Below are 21,511 nucleotides of genomic sequence, written 5' to 3' on the forward strand. Positions count from 1 at the left end.
CCATAGACATTCACCCAGGGGCATCAATGTCCTAACAAAACGATCCTTCCAAACTAACTTAACGCGCGACTCTACAACGTCGTCCCGCTTAGTCCGACTGAGTCTATGTTATACCAAGCCCTTTTGTCTTATATCGTTCAATCGCAAAACTCCTGTCACTTGTAACGACAAATTAGATGCGAACTTCGAAAATTCCTCTCTCTTCGAAACCCGAAGGTATTCATGCGAAGGGTATCTCCCACAGAGTAATGGATAAAGTAAGAGGATAATCCAGACAATTGTAGATACGTCGTGGGACACTCATCTACCTTTAGTGGAACTTTATTGCAACAACGGCGACCTTTCCAGCATCAAGGTTGTGTCGTTCGAAGCCCTCTATGGTCGTAAGTATAGATCCCCTCTGTGCTGGGCCGAGGTGGGCGACACGCAACTAGTCAAGAGTCAAGTCCACGACAGTACTCTCACGAGTCCTGAAATCATCTAAGAAACAAAAACCCTTGGAATTCCAAGTTGATGACCCTGTCCTTTTAAAAGTCTCGCCTTGGAAAAGCCTGATACGCTTCGGAAAGCGTAGAAAGCTAAATCCAAGAATACGTTGGACCGTCCGTGATCCTTGCTAGGATCAGGTCCCGTAGCATACAAACTCTTGTTACCTTGAGCGCTTAGCAGCGTTCATCCCGTATTCCTCATGTCGAACCAAAGAAGTGTCCGTCCGATGAGACACTTGTGGTTCCCCTCGACGATATCGAGCTAGACAAGAGTCTACGCTTCATGTGGACACACGAATCGAGAAGTCAAGCGAACGAATTAACATCACATCCCGATAGTAAAGGTCCGCTGGAATGCCAAGCGGGAACCTGAATTCACTTGGGAGCACGAGAATCCAAGGAAACAAAAGTACCCCCATCCTTTCCAAGTCTGCGAGTTGTATCTTTATTCTTGAATTTCGGGACGAAATTCCGTTTAACGGGGAGATGATGTGACAACCCGAAACTTTTATCTGGTACACTTAGCCAATTCAATCAACGTTAAACTCGTTTCTATTAACTTCTAGCATGGTTTAAGGGTCCATTTAAATGTTCTAAGCTTGGTTTCAGTCAAGGTTGAGGTTAGGAATGAGTCAACAAGTCGTATAGTGTCGAATCCGGACCATACACCCCTCTTGGAGGAGTGTGCGGCCGCACACATGGGTGTACGGCCGTACACACCCCTCATGGCCACACACCCATCCTATATAAAGGGTAGACCCCTTCCCTTCATTCCTTTCACTCCTTGGCAGCACACTACTCCTTTTCTCTCAAGAGTCTTCAACCGCAAACCCTCCCAAGTCCTCAAAAACGTGAGTTTTCCATCACCTAGCTTATCATACATGAATGACCTATTGATCTAAGCCTTGAATCATCATGTTCTTCATTCCTTGAAGGAGTGCGGCCGCACACCTTCATAAGGTGGGCCGGACACTCCTAAAAGACCCTCCAAAGTGAGAGTTGGACTTCCGTATTCGAGTTAGACATGAAACTAGCCTTGCTACACCCTAGATTTGGCATTTTGACATCTTTGTGTGGGGTGTACGATCGCACACACCTGTGTACGGCCGCACACACCCTTTTGCGGCAGTACACTCCCGTGTGCGACCACACACACACCTAAGGACCACAAACTCATTTTTAAGACCCTAAACTTGTACTACAACTTAGTATGGACCTAGAACACTTCATGGATGCAAGTATGGACCTTGAAAACACCTCAAAAGCACCTTCCATCATGAGTGTACGGTCGCACACCCATGGTCGTACACACCTTTAAGGTGGACATACACCTCCCTCATGCAATCCTTTAATGTCCTAGCACTTAGTGTGAGTTGTCCCAAGTCCTTAGAGTGGGTCTCCATCATTTTTAGTAAGGAAATACCTTCATTTGACTCCTTTATGTGTCATTACGTGTTAATTAGGATCAAATCATGTTCAAGGCTTCACTTGAACATCCATCTTTCCATATCGATCCTTCAATCAAACCACTTACCCGAGGTGAGTTCATACCCCTACGCTTTTTTTGAGTTTTTCATGTTTTTAGGGGGGGGGGATACAAGCAAAAGTACAAGGAAACTTGTGCTCAAAATATATTATTTTGTTAAGATAATTATATTTTCAGTATGCTTTTAACACGGAAAACAATTTTACCAAACGATTTAGAAATCAACTCGTGGATACAGTTATGAACTTATGAATTATGTAGTAAAAGGTATCGTTTTATAAAGGATTTATATTAATCATAAAAGAATTTCCTATATTATTAATTGTAAATCTTTTAGTCTAAGTTTGAGGCACGTCCTTGGTAACACTCACCACAAGAAACAGAGTGTAGGACTAGCACTTCTGACCAGAGTCTCTTGGAGGGAGAGGGTGACTGTTGTGTATAGATCTATACGGGACTGACAATCCCGCACCTTACTGCTAGCTACAGTCGGACTGGCGGGTCTACGGGTGACAAAGTCATTAAGGATATCGGCCGTTGCGGGCCATATCCAGTCAGTTATGGTCATGACACTCACAACCTAGATAACATGGATTTACTTTTGTAATAATGAATCAAGTTCAACCCGTTTTCTTTTATTAGTTTTATTTATATAATAGGGCTAATATACCTCACTGGGAGTAACGAGGGCTTTTAAAAGAAGACTACGTTCATCGATATAAGTATGGTAGATACTTGTGCACCTCAGTTTAAAACGGATAACTAACCATCAACTTTTAGGGAAAATATAGGATTTTCCCGGGATGACTCGGCTTTCATAAACGGATTGTTTAACAAGTAACTAACGGATATTCATATTCCTTCCACGACACCTTGGATTGCGCATACCTTGTATGAATCTGGAATTCATGGAAGGAATGGGTTTTTCAAACATACTTTTCATAAGAAAATATAGGATTTTCTTGAGGAACACTTTTCAAAAGAATTAAAGAAACATTTTCCACCAAAACTAAATGCTTATGAACTCACCAGCTTTATGCTGATATTCTTTCAAAACCGCTTGTATTCTCAGGGATTTAGTAGACAGGTACTTCCAGGATTGTGGAGAAGTCGGCGCGTTAGAGTCACGTCTTTCAATTTTACTTTTGTCTTGAACAAATCTATGTACTAAGATAATGTAAACCTTTTTCATATATGTATTTAATGTTTGGTTGTGTTTACTATGATTGCTATGATACAATTGTTGTGATACTACGCATGACGTCAACCACCCCCGAACGTTTCCGCCGTCCCGGTTTGGGGGTGTGACACCCGATAAAGTCTCTCTCAATCTATCCTATTGTATCTAAATCTCTCCAAGTATGTGAAATCTCTCCCAAATCTCTCCAAGTATGTGAAATCTCTCCCAAATCTCTCCAAGTATATGAAATCTCTCCCAAATCTCTCCAAGTATGTGAAATATCTCCCAAATCTCTCCAAGTATGTGAAATCTCTCCCAAATCTCTCCAAGTATGTGAAATCCCTCCCAAATCTCTCCAAGTATGTGAAATCTCTCCCAAATATCTCCAAGTATGTGAAATCTCTCCCAAATCTCTCTATGTACCTTCCTCAGTCGAAAACAGCCCAAAACCGAAGGAGAAAACCCCAAAAGGACCCTCTTGGTCCGAACTCCTCTTGGTCCGGAACCCTCGTAGTCCGGAACCCTCTTGGTCCGGAACCGGACAATTTCACATCTCAGCTTCGGAACTTCTTCCCTCCGGAAAGTAACTCCGGAATACATTGCTTCGAACCATCTCGCACGACAGGAGGACTTCGCCCCGGACAGCCTCGCACTTCAGAAGCCCCTGATCTGCTCCGGAAGCTGTCGGCCCGCTCCAGAATAATAGAAGCGACTTCAGAATTCCTACTTTTGTCTCCAGAAGTGTGATTTTGACTCCGGAACCCTCGCAGGTTTGCTTCCTTCTCCCAGTTTTCGACCACTTTTGCGTTTTAAGCTCGTTTTTCATGATTTTCGCGTGGGACTTTCACCCAAACTTATATTTTGACATATAAGACCATATATATTCATATTTTTATCACATTTTGGGGGAAATCTCAACTTAAGAACAATATCTAGTGGGTAAGATAATGAGATAGATTGTTGCTCTTTCCATGAAGTATGACACAAGCTGTAACGCCCGGGTTTCGGGGCTAAGCATTTTTAGACGATGTAATAGTCTAGGTCAATTATTGTAACTCTTTTTGAAGTAATAAAGAATAAAAATAAGCATCAAAATTAAAGTGTGAAATAAGCCCCATATCTCTACATAAAGTAGTAGTGGTCGAAACAAGGATTCCGGAGATATAAAGAACGCCGAAATCCGAGTTATAACGAAGAAGTTATGACCCGTCGAAGTTTCGCGACGGAACCGACATGATACCGGGAAGCGTAAATAGTGAATTTACGATAGAGTGAGTTTTAGCCTTAGCGATCTAGAAGAAAGTCGTAGAATACGTTAAATCGAGAGCGTCCATAAAAAGAACGCTCAAATCTGACTTCGTATGAGGAAGTTATGATTTTTCGAAGTTTCGGCTTAGCATTGTACAACCCGAAGTTCGAATATTAGATCGAGCGGTTTTAGCCGACACAACCTAAACGAGAATCGAAGATCTCGTTAATATTAGCGTAACGATAAAAAGACAAACAAAAACGGACGTCAGATGAATAAGTTATGAGTTTTTAACGGACCAATCGTGTAAAGGCCTGTTAAAAATATAACTTTTAAAATAGAATCAAAATTAGCCGACGGAGTCTAAACGAAAGTTGTAGAGTACGTTCCCTCCTACGCGTGGCTATAAAGAACGTCGAAAATAGAACTCGTATGCGAAAGATACGAATTTTTAAAGTTGGTACTCGGATTTGCGAAGCCTGATGCAATGATGATGACGTGGCCGAGTCCCAGCCGTCTGATGCTGATCAAGGAACTCGCTTCGGATCGCGACACGTAGCCCTCGCATACGCCCAGCGTCCGAGCTTGAAACGCGCCGCGTACGCGAACCCCTCCTCGGTCCAGCTTCGCCCACGTCGCCCCAGCAGATCATCGACACGTAGGTACGGCTTCGGATGTACGTGCTGCATACTTCGGTTCTACGCCTCGCATAGCGAGGACTCTCGCAGCTATAAAAGGAGGCCGAGGCAGCCTCATTTCTTGCACCTTTCTCACTTCTCTCTCTAGTTTCTTTCTCTCTCTAGCCTATCTTAAGCCCCCCTAAAGCCTAGATGAACCCCTAGCACCCGAGGGAAGCCCTGGGGCTCCCGGAGTCCCGAGAAAAAAGGGTCTTTCGGTTTGGAAACGCTGCTCTGAGGAAAGCCCGGTTTTTAAGAAAACCCGCTGTAAGTGAGCTACGCCTACGCAATTTTTAATATAGCATCTAATTAATTATAGTAACATTATTAAAACCTTAAAATAATTATTTGGGCTATTATTATGAGTTATATAGAGTGTTGTTTAACGCTTATATAATAATAATAATAGCTAGACTATTAATTAGTCGCGGTTAACGTTAGACTAAACCCTAGTGGTATTGATACTAGGTTTTGTCGAGGGAAAATTATTTTGAGATAACGAAGCGCTGTTCAAGTGCAGAGTCACCACCTTTCAAGTGAGTGCATAGTTACTTTCAGCTTACACATAGATATGAAGTATTTTATATAAATTACGTGCTGTGTGTGCATATTATCTGTATACTTGCTATCTATGCTGGATGAACGATTTTATACATGTTTTAAACTGTATATGTATTTTATATCTACATAATGTGTTGGGTAAAACATGGGTAGATGTAATAGTTGCTGTGTGACAAAATAAAATAATGAGATGCCTCGTTATAGATGTTATTGATGATACAGTCATCTACCGGAGTATAGATGACGACCACAGACTATTCTAGATAGTCTAGTGGAACGCTAGCAGGCTCGCAACCTGTAGGTGTTTATTTGAACTGTGTGTTTACCAGCAGCACTCCATCCCCCACATGGTTGCCTTATTTGACATGAATTGCTGAGGAATCCCCAAAGCATGTGTTGTCACCCCGATGAAAGTCCTTAGACTAGGTCCCTTGTGTTAGATGTTTTAGGGACGTAAAGTGAGTATAACGGGAACAGGTAATCGGGTTTGTTTGGTTTGATAAAGTTAATAAACTTATTTATTGTGGGTTGAAAACCCTATGTGCTCACCAGTCTGCCAAGCCTAACCCACTTAGTTTCTTGTATTACAGGTAGTGGCGCATGAGCATAGATGTTTGGATGAGAGATAAGGGATTATAGGCTTGTAAATACGAAATAATGTAGTAAGGCTTATGTTGTACTGTTTATGCTTATGATCTGTATCGAACATGACATCCCAAGTCTTTTTAATGAAATACATTTCTATGGAAATGCTTTTGATAAATCTTTATCATATTTTGTTTTGGGACAAATTCCGCAACACTTTTATTTAAAATGTTACTCTGATTTTCAAACAAAGCATAAACAAAATCGGTCTTTTCTGGCCGTGAAAATGGGGATGTCACACAAGCTGTCCCCCATACCCACTTAGGACAACCCCCAGTCACTATTCACCCATAGCTAGTCAACTACCTGTCCTCTCACACCTCTCCTCCAGCTGGTAACTTGATCGAAAGTTGGAAACCCCCATCTCTCCTTCCACTTTACTCACTCTCTCACCAAGAAACAAACACTTCTCTCTCATTTCCCTCTCTAAGAACTCGAGACTCCAAGGCTGCCTTTGAGCTTTTCACCCTCATTCAGTAAGTATTCTCATCAAACATTGAACATTTTTCACTCATTCACTCAGATTATGAATCTCTCATAACAAAGGTCACCATAATTGTTCTTAGATCATTAACTCTCCAAGCTACTACCAAGTGATCTTGACTTAGGAACCCTTTATCTTCAGCATTCATCTAAGGAAATCACTCAAGGTGAGTTCATACCCCTACATTTTTATGTTTTCTTCAAGTTTTAGGGGGGGAATACAAGTTAACACACCTTAATATAACTCAAACTCATACTTTAGCTTTCCACAGAAAAGTTGAGTCCTATTCACGGACTGTTTTGACCATCTTAAACTTAATATCTTTCAAAACCGTATTGTATGCACGTAGTTAAGGTTTATACCTTTCTAATGACTACTTGCACATCTCCATACGATTTTTCTACAATTAATGGTGATTTTTATAAAACTGTCTATCAATTCTGAAACGAATTCGGATCAGTCTGTGAATACGAGCATTTTCACACAAGTTAGAGACTTCTAAAAATCATAATAAAAATTGTGGATAAACTAGACAAAATTTCTAAACTCTCAGAGCTTACGGATTCAGTTTTTGACTTCGTATGATTTTTCTATGATTTTTCTAAAACAGTGCAGAAAGGTTAAAAACTAATTACAGCTTACAACTTTCATAACACTTTGTAACATGTTGAGCAAAGTGTTTGTCTTTGATGACTTCATATTTGTACATGTGTTTCCTGTTAAGTTACATCTAAATAACAGAAATTACTCCTTGAATTGTAAAGGTCATTTAATATTACCAACATACAAGATGAAACATAAGAAGCATAGTTATGCATTGCTAAACATACTACACGTAAACTCGTTATCGTAAATTGTGAGACACGTCTTCATTGTACTCTTAGAGTACGGGTTAAAATTCCTGTAAGTTACAACCATAGTCTCTTGTAGGGAGAACGTGATAATTGTGTATAGATCTATATTGGGATTGACACCCCACACCTTGCTGCTAGCTATAGCGGGACCTGCATGTCTACGGGTGACAAATGTCACAACAAATTCTAAACGTCTGACAAATGTTGTAACAGGTCATCTAGTCGTAGTATGGTTATAACTACTCACACAGGGAGTTAACAACACTTAAAGTTTACAGGGAATTCTATTCTAAAAAGGGTTTTTATCTATTTGAAATTGCATACATCATTAAAATTTCGGAACGCACTCATACATTCGGTCTTGGGATTTAAGACTACTTAACATTTTATAAGGAAAATATTGGATTTTTCTTGTGTATACAAAGGTTTTCAAACTCTATATCCAAAAGTTTATGAGCTCATCAACTTAATTGTTGACACTTTTTCGAAATTACTTGTATTCTCAGGAAATCAATGAAACAGGAAATCAATAGCTTTTGAGGATGGGACGTTAAATCGTCAAACAAATCATTTTTGGTGATCATAGTGTAATTGATTTTGAAACATGTAAACTCATACTACGGTGTAACTTTTTCAATTATAATTATGATGGTTGTATTTACTATGAGCACTATTATACTCGTTGTTGTGATACTATACATGAAGTCATTCCCGCCCCCGGACGTTTCCGCCATCCTTGGTTTGGAGGTGTGACACCTTCACCTCCCCACGACCTGTTAAAATACCTAAATCACATTAATTTACAACTATAAAAGATAAACCTTAGTTAGTTTCCCAAATTACCACATTCCATAACGAGCCTCACCTAAGAAACATATAATTGAGCCTTTCCCAATAAACATATAAACAAGTCCAACACAAGGGTCTCACCGAATAAACATATAAACATGACTTACCCATGGGTCTCACCTGGTGTAACATCCCAGAAATACGGTCCAAAAATTTCGTTTTTATTTATAATAAAACCATAGTATTCCAAATCATCTCATGAAAAACTAACTGGTAATATCTCAAAACATCATGTCAAAACACTGTACGTGAAACCAAAACTGAAAACTGTAAACACGAAACCAAAACTGAAAACCATAGTATTCCAAATCATCTCATAAAAACATAACTGGTAATATCTCAAAACATCATGTCAAAACACATATCCAAATATCAGAGTAAATCATCCCAGACTAAACGTTGTGGTGTGTACAATGCAATCATCCCGAGCTCTTTCCTTTGCTACAGGAAGTACCTGAAACCAAAACTGAAAACTGTAAACACGAAGCTTACTGAGTCTCCCTAAACTACCACATACCATACACGCAACATATAACATACAACTAGGAGATACGGGCCTCGCCCACACTCAAGGAGATACGGGCCACCGCCCACACTCGGGTAACTATGAGATACATGCCTCACCCACACTCGGCTATCTAGGAGATACGGGCCTCGCCCGCACTCGGAGGTATGGGCCTCGCCCACGCTCCGTTATCTGGAGGATACGGGCCTCCTACCACACCTCGCTAACTAAACATACATACAAGTATCATGCAGACAACAAGTATACCATAATCTACCAATTCATAATCATACTCAGATAATACTAAGATACGAGCCCTGCCCACACTTAACTACTAATCATAAAAAAGTCTAAGATATGGGCCCTGCCCACACTTAGCTACTAATCATCATACATACTCTACACAATACGACATTGGTGCCTTCCACCCATTCCTACTGAAGGAAACTCACATCGCAAAGCTGACTGTGAAATCTCGCGGTGAGGAATCTCTAACGGCTGCTCCAACGACTCCTCGACTATCATTATCACATTAACTCTTAGTCAAAATCCAATAATCCTTCTTAGGGTAAAATGATCATTTTACCCCTGCTCAAAGTCAACAGTCTGGTCAAAGTCAACATTGTGGGTTGACTCAACTCGCCGATTTGATCCATCAACTCGTCGAGTTCCATAAATCCAAAAACTCTGAACTCGCGATCTAACTCGTCGAGTTCTTTCACAACTCTCCGAGTTCCTCCTATCCATGGTATTAGGACTTTCCCATTCTACTCGTCGAGTCATCCTTGAACTCGTCGAGTTTTCCTTTTATAGAATTGGGACATTTCAACCCAACTCGTCGAGTTCCTCTATGGACTCGACGAGTTCTTCATTCCGATGAGCCATCTTAATAGATTAAGCTCATATCCTTCAGATCTGGACTCCACACTTCTTCCACACACTGAAAATCTCCTTTTAAGGGTAAAGTTTCCAACTTTACCCGTTAATAGCTTCCTTTAATGGGTTTAGCTCAAACTCTAATTGTTCAAGATCTACATCTTGATCCAAAAGCCATATATACTTCGAACTAAGGTATACAAACTGAGATCTAGTCCCTAGACATCATTTGAACACGTAAAGTTTCTGTGTTTATCTCCATGCATGACCTTTTGGGGCTTAACAAGCCAAAATGTCATCCTAAAGCTTGCATGGGGCTTCAATGGCCATAAAGTTTGCACCTCTATGCCATGATAGCCCTCCAAGGTCCTAGATCTGGAAGAATACCCACTTGGGTCGTCCATTTCTCTAAAGCTAACATTCTTAGACCAAAAACCCCCTATAAAAGTGAAATGAAGAGATCTAAGAAATCATTGAGCAAGTTTGAGACTTGCTTACCCGAAAATGCTGCAAATGGAGTGAAGTTTATGGATCTACTTTCTTCTTGAGTCCTCTAGCTTCCTCTTCTTCCACAAGCTTCAAAAGCACAATTTTCTCTCAAAAAGGTCTCAAAAGCTCGAAAAAGGCTCTAGGGTTTCGTGGCTAGGGTTTTGGGACTTGGAGGCTGTAAATGAGGCCAACCTTTAGGGATTAATGTGTTTAAATAGGGTGCAAAACCCTGAAATTAGGGTTTCACTCTGGCTGTCCTACTCGTCGAGTTGAGGTTTCCAACTCGTCGAGTAGACTTCAAAACCCGTGTCCAAATTGATTTCCTAATCGATGAGTTTAGGGCCTCCAACTTGTCAAGTTCCTACCTAAAAATTAATAAAATTATAATTCAAAAACATACCAGGAACCCGGTGTTACAATTCTCCCCCACTTGTCTTAGACTTCGTCCTTGAATTCGGTTGCCTCGAATAACTCTGGGTAGTGCTCCCTCATCTCCTCCTCTGGCTCCCAAGTCCACTCTGAGCCGTTACGGTGTTGCCAATATACCTTCACTAACTAAATAACCTTTCTCTTCAAGGTTTTGGTATTGTGATCCAGAATCGCCATAGGCCTCTCGATGTAGTTCAGGCTGTCGTCACCTGAATATCCTTTAAAGGCACAATCGTTGAGTCATTCACTAAGCACTTCCACAGCTGGGAAACATGAAAAGTGTTATGGATCTGGTTGAGCTCTGCTGGAAGATCTAATCGATACACCACCTTGCCCACCCGGGCTATAACCCTGAAAGAACCGATGTACCTGGGGCCCAACTTGCCCCACTCCTTGAACTGGATGAAACCTTTCCAAGGTGACACCTTCAGGAGAACCATATCGTCCACCGGAAACTCCAAGTCTAAACGGCGCTTGTCGGCATAGCTTTTCTGCCGGCTCTGAGAAGTCTGGAGCCTACTAGATCCTCTCAGTGGTCTTGAGTACCACCTCAGTACTTCCCATGACTCTCTGGCTGATCTCACCCCAACAGATTGGGGTCCTAAATTTCCTCCTGTAGAGCATCTCGAAGGGAGGTTGGTCTATGCTGGCGTGGTAACTGTTGTTATATGAAAAATTCCGCTAACGGAAGATACGTATCCCAAATGCCACAGAAATCCAAAACACATGCGCGTAGCATGTCCTCGAGAGTCTGAATTGTCCTCTCGCTCTTTCCATCTGTCTGAGGGTGGAAAGAGGTGCTGAAGTGGACATATCGGTCTGACACCACCGAAACGGGCACTCCATGACGTGCCACCACCTTGCGAACGTAGATCTCGGCTAGCTTCTCAGCCGATATACTCTCCTGAATCGGGATGAAGTGAGCACTCTTGGTCAAACGATCCACGATGACCCATATCGAATCTACTCCACGTGCGGTCCTGGGAAGCTTGGTGACGAAATAACCAGTGATATCTTCCCATTTCCACACAGGAATGTCTAACGGTTGCATCTTGTCGTGTGGTCACTAGTGCTCGGCCTTGACCTTCCTGCAGGTCAAGCACCACTCCACATACTATGCTACGTACCGCTTCATGTGTGGCCATTAGTAATTAGGGTGAAGACCCCGATACATCTTTGTCGCCCCGAGAGGGACGGAGAACCTCGACTTGTGGGACTCGTCCATCAGAACCTGTCGTACTCCACCCGAATACGGAAACCCAAAACCTCCAATGTAGGGTCAACAACCCACGACTGTCATAATCAAATGAGGACACCTGGCCTATGATCCGCTCGCACTTCCGACGCTCCTCCTTCAGGCCCTCGACCTGCACCTCCCGGATCTGCTCTAGCAATAGAGTAATCACTATCATTCTCAGACATATATATCGAATCGGAGCTGCCACTGCCTTGTGGCTCAGAGCATCGGCCACCACATTGGCCTTGCCCAGGTGGTAAAGGATCTCATAGTCGTAATCCTTCACCACATCTAACCACCAATGTGACATCCCCATTTTCACGGCCAGAAAAGACCGATTTTGTTTATGCTTTATAAAAATCAGAGTACTTCTTTTAATAAAAATGTTGCGGAATTTGTTCCCAGTAAAACATGATAAATACGTTATCAAAGCATTTCTGAAGAAATGTATTTTTATTCATTTTAAAACATTTGGGATGTCATTGCCAATACAGAAACATAAGCATAAACAAAACATACATTCATTTACACTAGTGATCTACACCTCTTTAATCTCTCAGTGTAATGTAACTTCGTATCAGCACCTGTGATTCAAATAAGCTTGAGTGGGTTAGGTTGGGAAACCTGGTGAGTACATAGGGTTTTCAACCCACAATAATATAATCATTATGTTTAATCATCAAACAATCAATCAACCCAATTACCCATCCCCATTATCTTATTTACTCTTAAGGATCTACCATAAGAATCAGTTAATCCTCGTTCATTCATTCCTAAGGATTATCCTAAGGAATAGGCACGAAATCCATCGTTGCTAATGACACATCTGTCAAGCACAGCTGCTAATATTATCACTTAGGCGCAGCTGCCAGAATTGTGACATACTTTATGGGGCGCATCTGTCGGTATAGTCCTTTAGGCGCATCTGCCGGGGTTATGAGGTTCTCTATTAAGTGCTTCTGCCGGTAGAGTCCTTTAGGCGCATCTGCCAGGGTTATCTCGCTTATTGACAGTATCGTTTTCGAGAGTTCACTCGCAATACAAGTCAATGGGTTTTTAGAGTACACCGGTAAATACATCGTTCATAACACCTACAGGTTGGTAGCCTGCTAGTGTTCCACCGGACTGTCTAGAATAGTCTGTGCTTGTCATCCATACTCTGCTAGATGACGGGGCCAACATTTCAAAAAAAAGGATTCTCACATCGTCCACCTCTCACCCTTACCTCATGGTCTATATTACCTCTCAACTTATCATCCAACTCATATTTCATCTACCCATGTTTTACCCAACATATTATGTAGATATAAATACATGTACAGTTTAAATCATATAAAACTTGTATAAAATTGTTCATCCAGCATAGATAGCAAGTATATAGATAATATGCACACATAGCACGTAGTTTATATAAAATACTTCATATCTATGTGTAAGATGAAAGTAACTACACACTCACCTGATAAGGTGATGACTTGGTACTCGGACAGCACTTCGTTACTGGTAAAACAATTTCCCTCGGACAAAACCTAATATCATTACCACTAGAGTTTAGTCTAATATTCACCGAGACTAATTAATAGTCTTGCTATTATTACTATTATATAAGCATGAAACAATATTTCTCAACCACTATATACAAATAGGAGCCAGACATAAAACACTGGAGGGCAGGACCATTTTGGCATATAGCACTTCTGAAATCCAACAACCCTATGTGACCCTTTAAACCAGATTCTCCTTACCGCGAGTGGTTAAACGATATTATAACGACACTTATATAACTCATAATAATATCCCAAATACTTATTATAAGGTCCTAATAACATTACTATATTAAAACATAAGATATACTAACGATAGGGTAGGGGTAGCTCACTTACCGCAGCGGGTTTTTCACAAAACCGGGCTTCGCTGGAGCAGCATTCCCGAGCCGAAAGGCTCTTTTCTCGGGGCTTCGGGAGCCTTGGGGCTTCCTTCGGGTGCTATGGGGGTTTACCTAGACTATAGGGGGCTTAAGGGAGGCTATAGAGAGAGAGAGAGAGAGAGTATAGAGAAAGAAAGTGAAGTTGGGATGGTGTGAAGAATGAGGGAACCCGACACCTTTATTTATAGATTGGAATCCTGCTCTACTCGTTGAGTAGGAGGTCCTACTCGTCGAGTCCATGGCCAGGTGTCACCCTCTGGTGGCTTGCCTTGGGGAGAAAGCCTTGGCCCATATTCAGCCATGTCACCCGTTTTCGCACAGCACCCTGCCGACTTCTAAACCCCGTAACTTTCGCATACGCGCTCCGTTTTTGACGTTCTTTATATCCACGCGTAGGTAAAAACAAGATCTACTACTTTCATTTAGACTCCGTCGGCTAATTCTCGACCAATCTTCAATTTGGTAGTAGGAGGAGATTATACTGTTAAATGTCCCCGTAAAATTCATAACTTCTACATACAGACTCTGTTTTCGTCTGTCTTTTTATCTTTGAGTTCCTATTAATGGAATATTCAACTCTCGTTTAGGTCGCGTAGGCCAAAAACCGCTCGAACTAAAATTCGAGTTTCAGGTTGTGCACTGCTATGCCAAATCTTAGAAAATTCATAACTTCCTCATACGAAGTCAGATTTGGGCGTTCTTTTTATGGACGCTCTCGGTTTAACGTATAACACAAATTTTGTTAAGATCACTAAGGCTAAAAAGTCCTTAATAAAAGATTCACTATTTACGTCTCCTGGTGCCGTGCCGGTTTTGCCGTAAAATTTCGACGGACCATAACTTCTTCGTTATAACTCGGATTTCGGCGTTCTTTATATGTACGGAACCCTTGAGACATATTCTACAACTTGGTTAAGATTATTTATTCTAAATAATCTTTTGTCAAAAAGTCGTTTTCGACCCCTATTATCTCTAAATTGACTAGCCCAGATCTACGGGCGTTACAATTATCTCCCCATTAGGATGATTACGTCCCGGAATCATCAACGAAACAGGGCTCACATGATGACTCCATACGTCATCTCTTCATCCTAAGTAATAACCGTAACTTTGATGTTTCTTCGAACGAGTATCTAACTCTAAGACTTCCTGACTGCAGGCGGTGCCCGATCTTGGACCCGCTCTCTATCTCATGTTAGACTTCCAATCATGATCTCGATCTTTATCGGTGACTCCTTTTTTAACAAACTTGAGATAAGTTTCTTCCTTCGATTATCATAATAGACCGATGGGTCATGTTCTAATGACCTCTCATCGGATGATGCATTGCTTGGACTCAGGTCTTTTAGAGTCAAATTCCAGAACAGACTATACCTTCCTTCATGTTCTAATCACATCTTAAAAGGTAGCATTTCTAGCTACAAGCAAATATAGCGATACCTCTACCGATCGCTTTGATTATCTTGTATTTCAATCTTCTGGCTTAAGTCAGATGTTACATCAAACATGGTTCTCTGAACCACATAACATACTCATCGTAGTCGGACTCAATTTGATATGACCACTAGGGTCGGAATAACAATTATCTTCTTATTCATTACCGAAACGATGGTAACGACATATTTGAATAAAACGATATCAATTACTAGCTTCTTGGTAACCTTGTGACTTTCCCTGATCCAAGTGTGTGTCCTGTGCTTCCTGTAGTATAGGCCTCTACTACCATTCACACCTACTCATAATCGTCCCAAGTATTGTCTCACAGTTTTCCAAGTCACCATAAAAGAAAATCACACAACTGCTTAACACATCAGATAGTAACACGAAGGTTTTATATTATTCCTTGAAACGATTACATGGGTGTTCAAGTTCACCCTAGACTATGCCTCTAATAGGCTATACCTTACGATACTATCCACATGGCTACTGCATCACTCATTCTTCAGATATCAAGTCCTCACTCCTGTTTCCTTGCATCTTCATCAAGGATCATCTGGAATGTTCTTGCATTCGGCTTTGGCGGCACATTTGGCTTTGTAGCCCCTTCCCTCTTTAGGAAGTCTTGCTTGAAGTTCCCTTCCTCTTTACATCTGTAACATACCTTTATGTTGAATGTACACTCGTTGGCATAATGCCCATGCTTCCCACACTTGAAACAAGTCACTTCCTCACCGCATTTTCCAGAGTGTTTCTTTTTGCACTTCTCGCACCACTTAGCTTTACCTCCTCCTCCTCCTTCAGACTTTGAAAATTTCCTTTCTTTGTTGGATTTTGAAGATCCTTAATACTTCCTTTTCTCGCCAACTTCAGCTCTCTCCAGACCCTTTTCCTTAATCTGGGTCTCAACATTCCTAGCTGCCCAGATGACGGCTTTCAAAGTGGTTGTTTGCTTGACCATTGGACCAAAGTCTACTGGTAATCCCTGGCCAAACTTGTTGACCTTGGAGAGCTCAGTTGGAACTAGGTAGGGAACAAGCTTCACCTTCTCCATAAAACTTGCAGCATACTCGGTGACACTCATCATTCCCTTCTTCAGATTCTGGAATTCATTGTTGATCTCCAGAAGATCCTGCTCAGAGCAGTACTTCATTTTCAGTTGCACCAGAAAATCTTCCCAAGACATCTTGCTTGCTTCTCCCTTGGGCATCGTGTTAACTAGTAGCTTCCACCAGCTCAGTACTCCAGACTTTAACAGAGGAACCGCGAGAGCGGTTTTCTGTCTGTTGCTACACTCGTAACTCTCAAACATTGTCTCCATCTCGGAGACCCAGTCCATAACTTCAACCGGTGTTGGACTTCTAGATAAACACGGTGGTTCGGATGCCATGAAATCCTTGTACTTGCATCCATGTCCGTCATTTCCTCCATCTTGGATATTTCTTCTAACCATTGGCTGTTCAGTTTGACCAACGGTCCTGCTGTAGTTCCCTTCCTCAGACTACCCGTCATTCAATTCGGGCTGTTCAACAGGCACCGTAAGTTCCTCTCAATTTTGTTGAAGTAAACACCTTGTTTCCTCCATTTGACAATCCAACATCATCTGGATCAACGCTTGCACTCTGACCATCGTGATTGGCTCAGGAGTGGCTACTGCAACAGATATTTGCTCAATCACTGGTGGTTGAGGCGGTTGATTTCTATTTCCATTCGCGTTTCCACTTTGGGTTCTTGCCATTTCGTTCTTACACTAAATCAGACATTCGGTGCGAAACGACGAGAATTAAGATTGGAAATATTTTATTTACGATTGACGTGTAAATCTCCTTATTACTCCGAAAAGTTACATGCCAGTTCTAATACCGTAATTAAACGTTTAGAAGTCTGAACACATAAAGTTTCCAGATCCGGTTGGCAACAGACCATATATCTGATCATATAATCCATATCATAAATCATTTAGCACATAAAAGAATGTTAGGCATTTTCCTAAATAAGATAGTGCTTGTGTCTATTCAGGTGTATTACCTAAATTTATTAGACACACTCCTCACGATCATCACTTAGCATTCTAAGTTTAAGTCTAGAAATAAATCTGTATTCCTAGTTCAATTAAACTAATGCTCTGATACCAAATGTGACATCCCCATTTTCACCGCCAGAAAAGACCGATTTTGTTTATGCTTTATAAAAATCAGAGTATTTCTTTTAATAAAAATGTTGCGGAATTTGTTCCCAGTAAAACATGATAAATACGTTACCAAAGCATTTCTGAAGAAATGTATTTTTATTCATTTTAAAACATTTGGGATGTCATTGCCAATATAGAAACATAAGCATAAACAGAACATACATTCATTTACACTAGTGATCTACACCTCTTTAATCTCTCAGTGTAATGTAACTTCGTATCGGCACCTGTGATTCAAATAAGCTTGAGTGGGTCAGGTTGGGAAACCTGGTGAGTACATAGGGTTTTCAACCCACAATAATATAATCATTATGTTTAATCATCAAACAATCAATCAACCCAATTACCCATCCCCATTATCTTATTTACTCTTAAGGATCTACCCTAAGAATCAGTTAATCCTCGTTCATTCATTCCTAAGGATTATCCTAAGGAATAGGCACGAAATCCATTGTTGCTAATGACACATCTGTCAAGCACAGCTGCTAATATTATCACTTAGGCGCAGCTTCCAGAATTGTGACATTCTTTATGGGGCGCATCTGCCGGTATAGTACTTTAGGCGCATCTGCCGGGGTTCTGAGGTTCTCTATTAAGTGCTTCTGCCGGTAGAGTCCTTTAGGCGCATCTGCCATGGTTATTACGCTTATTGACAGTATCGTTTTCGAGAGTCCACTCGCAATACAGGTCAATGGGTTTTTAGAGTACACCGGTGAACACATCGTTCACAACACCTACAGGTTGCGAGCCTGCTAGTGTTCTACTGGACTGTCTAGAATAGTCTGTGGTTGTCATCCATACTCTGCTAGATGACGGGGCCAGCATTTGGAAAAAAGGCTTCTCACATCGTCCACCTCTCACCCTTACCTCATGGTCTATATTACCTCTCAACTTATCGTCCAACTCATATTTCATCTACCCATGTTTTACCCAACATATTATGTAGATATAAATACATATACAATTTAAATCATATAAAACTTGTCTAAAATCGTTCATCCAGCATAGATAGCAAGTATACAGATAATATGCACACATAGCACGTAGTTTATATAAAATACTTCATATCTATGTGTAAGATGAAAGTAACTACGCACTCACCTGATAAGGTGATGACTCGGTACTCGGACAACACTTCGTTACTGTTAAAACAATTTCCCTCGGATAAAACCTAGTATTATTACCACTAGAGTTTAGTCTAATATTCACCGAGACTAATTAATAGTCTTGCTATTATTACTATTATATAAGCATGAAACAATATTTCTCAACCACTATATACAGACAGGGGCCAGGCATAAAACACCGGAGGGCAGGACCCTTTTGGCATATAGCACTTCTGAAATCCAACAACCCTATGCGGCCCTTTTAACCATATTCCCCGTACCACGAGTGGTTAACGATAGGGTAGGCGTAGCTTACTTACAGCGGGTTTTTCGCAAAATCGAGCTTCGCTGGAGCAGCATTCCGGAGCCGAAAGGCTCTTTTCTTGGGGCTTCAGGAGCCTTGGGGCTTCCTTCGGGTGCTACGGGGGTTTACCTAGACTATAGGGGGCTTAAGGGATGCTAGAGAGAGTATAGAGAGAGAAAGTGAAGTTGGGATGGTGTGAAGAATGAGGGAACCCGACACCTCTATTTATAGGCTGGAATCCTGCTCTACTCGTCGAGTAGGAGGTCCTACTCGTCGAGTCCATGGCCAGGTGTCACCCTCTGGTGGCTTACCTTGGGGAGAAAGCCTTGGCCCATATTCAACCATGTCACCCGTTTTCGCACAGCACCCTGCCAACTTCTAAACCCCGTAACTTCCGCATACGAGCTCTATTTTCGACGTTCTTTACATCCACGCGTAGTTAAAAACAAGATACTACTTTCATTTAGACTCCGTCGGCTAATTCTCGACCGATCTTAAATTTAATAGTAGGAGGAGATTATAGTGTTAAATGTCCGCGTAAAATTCATAACTTCTACATACGGACGCCGTTTTCGTCTGTCTTTTTATCTTTGAGTTCCTATTAATGAGATCTTCAACTCTCATATTGGTCGCGTAGGCCAAAAACCGCTCGAACTAAAATTCGAGTATCGGTCGTGCACTACTATGTCAAATCTTAGAAAATTCATAACTTCCTCATACGAAGTCAGATTTGGGCGTTCTTTTTATGGATGCTCTCGGTTTAACGTATACTACAACTTTTCTTAAGATCACTAACGCTAAAAAGTCTTTTATCAAAGATTCACTATTTACGTCTCCCGGTGTCGTGTCGGTTTTGCCGGAAAACTTCGACGGGCCATAACTTCTTCGTTATAACTCGAATTTCGGCGTTCTTTATATGTACGGAACCCTTGAGACATATTCTACAACTTGGTTAAGATTATTTATTCTAAATAATATTTTGTGGAAAAGTCGTTTTCGACCCCTATTATCTCTAAATTGACTAGCCCGAATCTACGGGCGTTACAACCGACGCTGCCTCATGTTCAGATTCGGCTGATCCATAAGGTACCTCAAACTCTTGTGGTCCATGTCAATGGTACAACGAACCCCATAGAGGTAATTCCGCCAAATATTGAGGGCGAAAACCACAGCCCCCAGCTCTAAATCATGCGTCGAATAGTTCACCTCGTGAGACTTCAACTGCCTTGAAGCGTAAGCTATCACGTGACTCCGCTACATTAATATCGCACCTATGCCCATGATCGAAGCATCACAGTAAACTACAAAGTCGTCGACGCCCTCTGGAAAAGTTAGAATCGGTGCCTCACATAACCACTGTCTGAGAGTCTCGAAGGCTCCCTGCTGCTTAGGCCCCCAACGGAATGTCACCGACTTCTTGCTTAGTCGGGTCAGATGAACAACGATCTTGGAGAAATCCTGTATGAATCTCTGATAGTAACCCGCTAGACCAATAAAACTCTGAATCTCAGATGGAGACCTCAGAGCCTCCCACTACATCACAGCCTCAATCTTGGCCGGGTCGACCAGAATACCCTTCTGGTTGACAAGGTGCTCCAGCAACTGCACCTCGCGCAACCAGAACTAACATTTGGGGAACTTTGAGAAAAGTCTCTCCCTCGTCAATGTCTCCAGCACCTCCCTCAGGTGGTCCTCATGCTGCTCTTGAGTCTTGGAGTAAACCAAGATTTCATCGATAAATACTATCATAGACCGGTCCAACATCGGTCTGCACACGCGGTTCATGAGGTCCATGAACACGGAAAGAGCATTGGTGACTCCAAACGGCATCACCACGAACTCACAGTGACCATAGCGAGTCTGAAAGGCTGTCTTCGGCACGTCGTCGTCCTTGACTCACATCTGGTGATAACCCGATCGTAGATCAATCTTGGAGAACCAAGATGCACCCTGAAGCTGGTCAGACAAGTCATCAATCCTCGGGAGGGGATAGCTCCCGGTAGTCTATGCACATCCGATGCGACCCGTCCTTCTTCTTCACAAACAGGATCGGGGCTCCCCATGGTGAACTGCTCGGTCTGATAAATCTCTTGTCTAACAACTTCTGCAACTGTGTGGACAACTCCTGCATCTCGGGAGGAGCCAACCGGTATGGTGCCTCAGCTATCAGAGTCGCACCAAGGACTAGGTCGATCTTGAACTCAACCTGTCTCTTCGGAGGTAACCTAGGCAAATCCTCCGGGAATACATCCGGGTACTCTCGCACGATCGTTACATCATCCACTGTCACCTTACCCTTCTTCCGCGTATCCATAACATAGGAGACATAACTGTTGCCTTAATGTCTAAGTCCATAACTATAATTGGTAAGACTTGACCCGACCCGGCATGGTCCATTTGGGTTGCATGGCATCATGCATTTGGATAGACTATAATGAGAGAAATAACACTTAAGGTTGGTTAATATATTATAAGTTCTAATATATTAATAAGGTTATTTAATTAGTATTGATCAAGAATTAATTTGGAATTAATTA

At 41.7% G+C, this 21,511-nt stretch overlaps 1 pseudogene; it reads left to right on the forward strand.

The window, feature by feature from the left end:
* LOC145112822 (putative xyloglucan endotransglucosylase/hydrolase protein 23 pseudogene) overlaps nt 1-21,511 on the forward strand; it is a 45,325-nt pseudogene that overhangs the window by 906 nt on the left and 22,908 nt on the right.

The sequence above is a fragment of the Lactuca virosa genome, chromosome 5 (genome assembly GCF_052849685.1).
Source record: "Lactuca virosa cultivar CGN04683 chromosome 5, Lactuca_virosa_CGN04683_v6, whole genome shotgun sequence".
NCBI lineage: Eukaryota > Viridiplantae > Streptophyta > Magnoliopsida > Asterales > Asteraceae > Lactuca > Lactuca virosa.